At 40.6% G+C, this 8472-nt stretch overlaps 1 long non-coding RNA gene across 2 annotated transcripts in view; it reads left to right on the forward strand.

Annotated features, from left to right (window-relative positions):
- LOC102021950 overlaps nucleotides 1–6663 on the forward strand; it is a 33517-nt gene extending 26854 nt beyond the window's left edge. The window contains exons 4-5 of one of the 2 annotated variants that reach the window (XR_263208.2): nucleotides 3874–3950; nucleotides 5755–6663. This is a non-coding gene — a long non-coding RNA (uncharacterized LOC102021950). Of the gene's footprint in view, nucleotides 1–3873; nucleotides 3951–5411; nucleotides 5725–5754 lie in introns of those variants that run through there. The other variant, XR_001236684.1, reaches the window with a different exon arrangement.
- Nucleotides 6664–8472: the final 1809 nt, after the last annotated feature.

Consider the following 8472-nt stretch of genomic DNA (forward strand, 5'->3'; position numbering starts at 1 on the left):
TTGTAACTCTGTATTGTCTGTATTGTGCTTGTGATATGTTGTAAAATGTTGTATGTCTGTTAATGTTTCCCTCCTTTTATCCTTAAAATAAAAAAAAAAAAACAAAAACATTCTCTTCTGCTACATTTTTGCAGCCCTAAAACCCAAAACTTAAAAAATCATTCTGGGGCTGGGGATATAGCTCAGCGGCACAAGTGCCTGCCTGGCAAGTGCAAGGTCCTGAGTTGGATTCCTGGTACCAAAAAAAAAAAAAAAAAAGTCATTCTGCTGGGCCATTTGCTTTTGATTCTCAAGGTACAGTTGGCTAAATGCCCCCAACAGTAGCCACTCCAACAGTAGCCCCCAACAGTAACCACCTCAGTGTTAGACTGCCTTGAAATTTCTTCTGCCAGATTAATTAATTTGATGCCCTTAATGTCAGTCTCCTGAAATATCTCTGGACATGAGCAAAATGCAGACAAATTTTCTGCCAAAGCATAAGACATGTGGCTAAGAATCCCATTGCCGAGGGAGTTGCTCTTCCCAGCAGAATCCTCTTGAGCCTTGTTTTTACTGGATGCATGACTGTCAGCATTTTGGTCTTCTGAGCAGAAAAGTTATGTAATCTCTCTATACTTCAGTTTCCTCACCTGTAAAATAAGGATGATAGTACTGTAATAGTAGGCACTTGACAGGGTTTTTAATTTTTTGGTAACTTCTGTTATGGCGTAGATGTTCCCCCAAAGCCTCATGTACTCACAGGTGGAGCTCTGAGGAAGGACTGGGTCATGGCTGTGTGATACTGGATTATGAGTGTGTAATACTGTATTAGTCCACTGATTGGTTTAGCACAGTTCTGGGTGTCGATGGTAGATTTACTGAAGAGGGAAGACCCACCCTGGGTGTGGGTGGCACCAACCAATAGGCTTGTAGCCTGAATGGAATAAAATGGGAAAGAAGGAAGAACTTCCATTCCTTCTTGCCTGCATGCCATAAATTGTTTCTCCTCTACCATTCCTCTCTGTCATGTCATTGGAATCAGCCAACTATAGACTGAAACCTCCACAAAACATATGCTAAAATAAACCTTTCCTTCTTTAACTTCTGGATGTCAGGCATTTTGTCCCAGCAATGAGAAAGTAACTATGACAGAGTTTGGACCAGAATCTCCCATCAAATTCAGCTTACAACATTCTGGGACTGCTTGGGCAGCCAGCATTTCCAAACCTTTCTCCTGCAAGCCACTTCAATAGTTTCTGAACCACATGGTCAGGCAGCATCACAACAATAATATCACTTGCACCAAAATCTGTCTTACTTTCTCATTGCTGGGATAAAATACAGTGGTACCTCAGTCCACAAATGCTTTTGTTTGTGAACAATTTGGTTCACAAACAGAAGTATTTGACCAAAGTTTGTTTTTGTTTGTGAACTTTGCATCAGGGATGAATACAACCACAGCCATCTTTCCTGAATGAACATGAATGTGGCCATCTTTTCCAGAATTATGGGATGAATTAAGTTTATGAACCAAGGTTTTACTGTACACAACACCACAAATTAAACAAGGAAAGGTTTATTTTATCTCACAATTTGTAGAAGCTTCAGTCCATAGTCAGCTGGCTCCAAGGCAGGCTAGCATGGTAGAGAGGCATGGCAGGCAGAAAGAAGTGCAATCTCCTTCTTCTTTCCTTTTTTATTCTACCCAGGCTATAAACCTATTGGTTGGTGCCACTCACACTGAGGGTGGGTCTCTCTTCTTCAGTAAGTCCACCATCCACACCCAGAACTATGCTAAACCAATCCATTGGTTAATCTAGTATCACACACTGCTTTAGTTACTTTTCTCATTGCTGAGACAAAATACCGAACACCCACAGTTAAAGGAGGAAAGGTTTATTCTAGCTCAGTTTGTAGAGGTTTCAGTTCATAGTTGGCTAGCTCTACCAGGGGTGCTGGCACATGCCTGTAATCCCAGCACTTGGAGGCTGAAACAGGAGGATCACTGTGAGTTTTAGGCCCACCGTGGCTACATAAGCAAATTCAAGGCCAGCCTGCCCTACATAGTTAGACCCTGCCTCAAAAATAAATAAATAAATAAATAAATAAATAAATAAATAAATAAATAAATAAATAACATAGTTGACTGGCTCCAAGACAGGTTTGTATGGCAGAGGGACATCACAGAAGAGAAACAGTGGCAGGCAGAAGGCAGAAGGCAGCAAGTATCAAAGTGGCAAAGCAGCAGCAGCCTGCCTCTTCCTTTTATCCCTTCCAGGATACCTCCCCTTTGGGTGGTGTTATCCATAGCCACACCCAGAACTATGCCAAACAAATCAGCGGCCTAACTGAGTAATCACACACTCTAGATCCAACCACCTCTGAAAAGCCCTACCTATGACTGCATGAGACTTCTGGGAAATATCTAGGTATAAGATATAAAACACACCCATGATCCACTCACCCCCAAAAGCCTCACCTATGAATGTATGAGGCTTTGGGGGAACATCTAGATATAAGCCATAACAGTAGACACACACACACACACACACACACACCCCGAGCCATCTCAAGTGCATACTATCACTGTCATCCCTATTTTTCAGATGAGGCAACTGAGGTAAAGAGGAATAAGTAATTTTCCAAAAGTCATACACCTGAGAAGCACAGATATGGAATTTGACCATAAGTAGTCTGACTCCAAAGTGCATCATTTTAACCAGATCACTTTATCTCACTTTTTGACAATTCCTTCTTTGCCTCAAATACTGGAATTTACTTATGGCTCAGTCTTCAGCCCTTCTCTCCTCTTACTCCTTACTGTTAATCTGTGCCTTTAATTATCATCTTTTGACTGTCAATTTATATTGTCTGTCTATATACATTGTGAATGTCAGATTTGTGTAGGCAACTGTCTTCTCAGATTTTCTACTTTAATATATCAGAGGTATCGCAAACATAACATGTTCAAAATTAAACTCAAGATCTTTCCCTACAAATTTGCTTCTCCTCCAGAATTCTGCCTTCTATTTATACATGGACTTATCCATCCACTTGCTTATCAAAAATCTAGGAGTTGGTGCCTTTGATTTCTTTAGCTCTCCCATCAAGTCAAGGCTTTATTTATTTATTTATTTATTTATTTATTTATTTATTTATTTATTTTCTGGTACTGGGAACTGAACTCACGACCTTGCACTTGCCAGGCAGGCGCTGTGCCACTGAGCTAAATCTCCAGCCCTAGGCTTGTTAATTCTGTCTCCCAAATACCACTGAAATCCAGTTACTTTATCTTCAGTATATCTATCTTAGCACAAGTCTCCACCATCCTCTGTAAATTAACATTTTGATAACTTCACACTCAATTCTTATTTTATTTTTTGTTGCTGGAAATTGAATCCAGGGCCCTGTGCATATACATACACTTTTTTCAGATATGAGGGATTGAACCCAAGGCCTTCACACTGAGCTACATCACCAGCTCTTTTGTTATTTTTTATTTTGAGACAGAGTCCCACGAGGGCTCTGAGCTGTCCAGGCTGGGCTTGAACTTGCAGTCATCTTGTGTCAGCCTCCCAGAATGTTATGATTACAAGTTTGAGCCACAACACTAGGTTCATGTCCACTTTTGATGTCTTTATATACAAAAGGGTTCCTTTTAAAGTGCTACTCTATATTATTAGTATTATTATTGTTACTATTATTATGCAGTGCTGGGGACTGTACCCAGGGCCTCTCAAATTCTAGGTGCTCTACCACTGAATTATATTCCTATTCCTTAAATTTATTATTATTATTATTATTATTATTATTATTAGTTTGCAGTCCTGGGGATCAAATTCAGGGGTGCTCTGCCACTGAGCTATATCCCTACTTCTTTTTGTTTTGAGACAGGGCTTACTGAATTTTCCAAGCTGTCCTTGAAACTAAGATTCTCCTGTCTCAGCCGCCCAGGTAGCCAGGATTACAAGGTATGTGCCACTGCACTGATACATAAAAACATAAAAATTGTACTTATTAATGAGGTACCATGTAATGTTTGATACATATATACAATGCATAATGTTGAAAGCAGGTAAACCTATTTGTCTCCTCAAACATTTATATTTTTATGGTTCCTCTTACTTTAAATTCTTCAGAGGCTCCCCATTTCTCTCAAAATAAAATCTAAGTTCTCAATATGGCCTACAAGGCCACTGGGACCTGGTCTTTTCCTCTGGTACATTTCTCTCTCCTCTCAGCCTCGCACACTGCATTCCTGCTATCCTACTTGTTTCTTCCTGCTTCCTCTTCAGAGTCTTAGTACATACAGACTGTTCCCTTTACCTGGAAGAGTTTTCCCTTAAACACTCCCCCTGGCCAGTTCTGTGACTTTAGAATTCAGCTCAAATGTCCTCAGGATTCCTCTGCTTAACACTCGCCCTCAAATCTTCAGCTCATATATTTTTGAGCTCCCATCATTTTCCGTAGGTATTTGGGTTTTACCAGGTAGTCAGCTTTTGTTGCTGTACAGAAAGCTATGCTCAGCTCATTCTTACTTTGTGGGGTCCTAAGTCCCTGAAGCTGGCCCCTCACTAATCTTTGAAACTGACTAGATCACTTTGGGATGGAGATGAGCTTCTACTGGGTATAGTACATAAAAGAAGAGACTGTTTACCTTGTTCACTAACTCTGCCCCAAATGCAGGGCTTGTCACAGAGTTAGACAAACCTATATGTGTTTAAATTCTAGCCATGACACCTCTGAGCTTTGGGATTTGGTATGAGTTACTTAACCTTTCTGATCTGTATTTTCCTTATTATAAAAAACAAAAATCAGAATAGTACCTATCTCAAGGTTGCTTTTGGAATGAAATAGAATTACAGATCAAAGCTATCTGATCTTGCCATAAATGTTGATAAAAATGTAAAGCAGAACCAGGTGTGGTGGCGCATGCCTGTAATCCCAGCACTCGGGAGGCTGAGGCAGGAAGATCATTGCAAGTTTGGGGCTAGCTTAGGCTACAAAGTGAGTTCAAGACCAGCCTGAACTGCATAGTGAGACCCTGTCTCAAAAAAGACCAAAAAAAAAAAAAAAAAAGAAAAAAAAAAGAAGCAGGTGCCTGTCCATGTACATATGTATTACAAAATATTTTCACAAACTGTTATTATCTCCCTGTGGTGGTCATGAGAATGTGACTTGCAACTTACAACTACAAGGAGTGTAACTGAGTAAGGTCCCAGAGGCTCTGAAATCCATCATCGCATTTGTAATAAAGCCATCCCTCCCACTGTGTTTGGGAGAAATTCTAAGGAAGACCCATTTCTGGGAGGTACAGGACTCCTGTGATTGTTGACTTTGGCTGAGGACTGCCCAATGGTTTGGGCAAACCCTCCTCAAACCGCAGAGTAGGATGTTTCCACTCAACCTTTCTCTCTCTCTCTTACACTCAGGATTGGACTTGCATAGCAGTCTGACAGCTGTCTCAGCCTTTCCTGCTCTCTGCCTAATTTCTCTTACATAGCATGCATAATGAAGATCTTGTCTACGGCCACACCACCCTGAACACGCCCGATCTCGTCTGAAGTTTTTTCACGACTAATCCCATCTTGGATTCTTTTAGTACCCGGACTAGCACACCCTCCCTGTGAAAAGGAGCACTTAAACATAATGAATACATGCTTTTTAAAATGTTGTAATTCAGGATGTTGAGACGGGATCTTTTACTTTGGAGAGGAACACAATAAAAGGTCTGAGGCTCAGTCACTGACTACTCCTGCCCTTTCTCTTCCACAGATGTTATTCCCAACAAATTTACTGCATTTTTATCACTGTCTTGGTATCTGCTTCCTGGAGGACCTGAACTGACACAGCCATCCAGAGGGGGAGAATTTGTGGATTTGTAATGTGCTCTGCCTAGAACTAGGAAGAGAAGCCCTGGTCAGGGTGGGTGAGAGGATGTCTACGATGAGTTATCAGTGCCACTTCCTTCTTTGTCTGTTTTCCTCTAAAATAGCACTTTTAAAGTGCCTTACGATCAGTATATGCAAACTTGAGAATTGAAATAAGCTAAAATTAAAGCGTCTAATTGAGCAAGACCATCAGGAACATAAAAAATGTGTAGTTCAGTAAATTAGTTTTTGTGACTTTATACTGCTCTGGGTAGAGAGCACAATCCAAGCTGTGGAAAACTTGGCATGTTATGCCTTGGGTTTTCACTGTTTTATTAGGCTCAGGCAATAAGGTTTAAGGAAATGACTGTCACAACCAGCTGCCAAATGAGTTTCACTGTTGCGCTTTATTGCCAACACCCCAAATCATCCCTGAAGCCCCAGAGGGCATGAAGAAAAGGAGATAAAAGGCAAAATACTGCAGGGCAAGGTAGGAATCCTCTGGGGCAGGCAACCAGTGCACTGACAGAAAGTAGTTTTATTGATGAAACCATGCAATACAGAGACATTTCTATGTCGTGTTTGTTGAGTCCTTTGCTCCAGGAGCTGGGGTTAGGGAGGTAGGATACCTCAATCCAATGTAAGGTGTAATCAGGTAAAATCAACATTGAAAAGTTTATCCATCACCTGGATTCTGGGTTCCTAAATTTAGTCAAGACAACCTGGCCTTGGTAGTCATTCATTCTACAAAGCGTATACAGATATAAATTTTCAGCCAGACGTGGTGGCACACGCCTATAATCCCAGCATTCGGGAGGCTGAGGCAAGAGGATCGCTGTGAGTTCGAGGCCAGCCTGGGCTACATAATGAGTTTCAAGGCCAGCCTGGATGACATAGTGAGACCTTGTCTAAAAGAAAAAAAATTGTTTTGCTTCTGCTCATTTTAGGAAAAAGTCATATTGTCACAGTCTTTTATTTCTTGCATATATTTTGTTAAATTTAAGATATAAAAATCTAATAGATGGTGTTCAATCTGGAGAAATAGGAGTCTGGCATCTAAAGACCAACCCCCACCTCATCTCATATCCCACAGCGACAGAGTCTCATTATACTTTATTGAAAGAATGCAGTGGCAAAATTCAGAGTTGTGTTTAGCCTTTTCATTCCCAAGCCCATACTCTTTTTCACTCGGCCCTAATGTTGTTACAAGCATCACTTTCTCAATCCCATGCAAACTGCTCCCTGAGAGGAACAAGAGCTAGTAAGGAAAACAGAAAGCCGTCATTTTTGTGCAAAGCTGAAGCGTGGGCCCTTTGTAAATGCTAAATAACAACGGAAATGATCCTCCAGTGGCAGTGTGCTTAGAATTTATAAAATCATACAGAATCTCAGACGATGGGGAAGACTATTAAATCATCAAGTCCAGGGGTTTTTCAAACATGTCAGGTACTACAGCTCCTAGAAGTCACAGTCAGTCAGTCACTTTTTGCAAAACATCACAGACTTTTGACCGCTAATATCAGTATATAAATTAACAATCATTTGCCTTGCAGACACAGTGTGGCATAATGGGAAAGAGGAGGTAATGAAGTTTCACAGATCTGAGTTTTCCGTTCACTAACTTGTGACCTTGATAAATTAATTTTTCTGTGCCTCTGATCTTTCACATGGAAAAGAGGAGAAAAATCCTGGTTGCAGGGGTGTTAAGGATAACTTTGATAAATATGTGTACACAATATGTAATATTTGCTCCTTAATAAATGATGGCAAGAGATCCACGATTCCTTACACAAAATGCTTGGAGCCACATTTGTTCTGGAATCACAATTTTGTTTTTAGTTTTTGAAATACAATATAGATTGTATGTCATATAAATAATACCCCTAGCTGAATCTGAGGCAGTATCCTATAATTCAATACTTTGTTTTTGTAGGGTTCGCACGAAATGTATTAAAAATACTTCAAACCATTTTAAAATGAATTAGAACTTTGGGTTTCTGAATAAGGGACTGTAAACGTGCATTATTACTTGAAGATAATATAATTACCATGTTTTAGGTTTCCATAGCTTAAGATTTTTTTTTTGAGGTACTGTGATTAAATTTAAGGCCTTGTGCTCTACCATTAAGCTACATCCCCAGTCTCCTTTTTTTTTAAATGAAGGATGCTGTTGGTGCCCATCTAGATCCTTCTTACCAGTCAATACACCCATCCTGCAGCTGCTGCCAGTGTTGGCTAATGAAAGCGCATGGCTGTCCCCTAGAGACTTGCCCTCAACTAGACAGGATCTATCTCTCTTGGGGCTGAGGGATGAGGGAGAAGTCAATAGCTATTTGACAAAGTCCTTTGTCTGAAGGGACTAATTTTGGGGTGCCATTCTTGTCTTAGAGTTTCACTATGGGTTAGACTGAAACTGGTCTTGGAATCCATACTCTTTAGTTTTCTCCACATGTCAGGTCGGTTCCAACAGTCTCTCTCTCTCTTTTTTTTTTTTTTTTTTCCTGGAGACAGGGTCTCACTATATAGCTCAAACTGGCCTTGAACTCACTATGTAGCCCAGGCTGGCCTCAAACTCATGGCAATCCTCCTGCCTCAGCCTGACTGCTAGGACTATAGAGGTGTA

This window comes from Chinchilla lanigera, unplaced genomic scaffold (assembly GCF_000276665.1).
Source record: "Chinchilla lanigera isolate Chin_1 unplaced genomic scaffold, ChiLan1.0 scaffold00063, whole genome shotgun sequence".
NCBI lineage: Eukaryota > Metazoa > Chordata > Mammalia > Rodentia > Chinchillidae > Chinchilla > Chinchilla lanigera.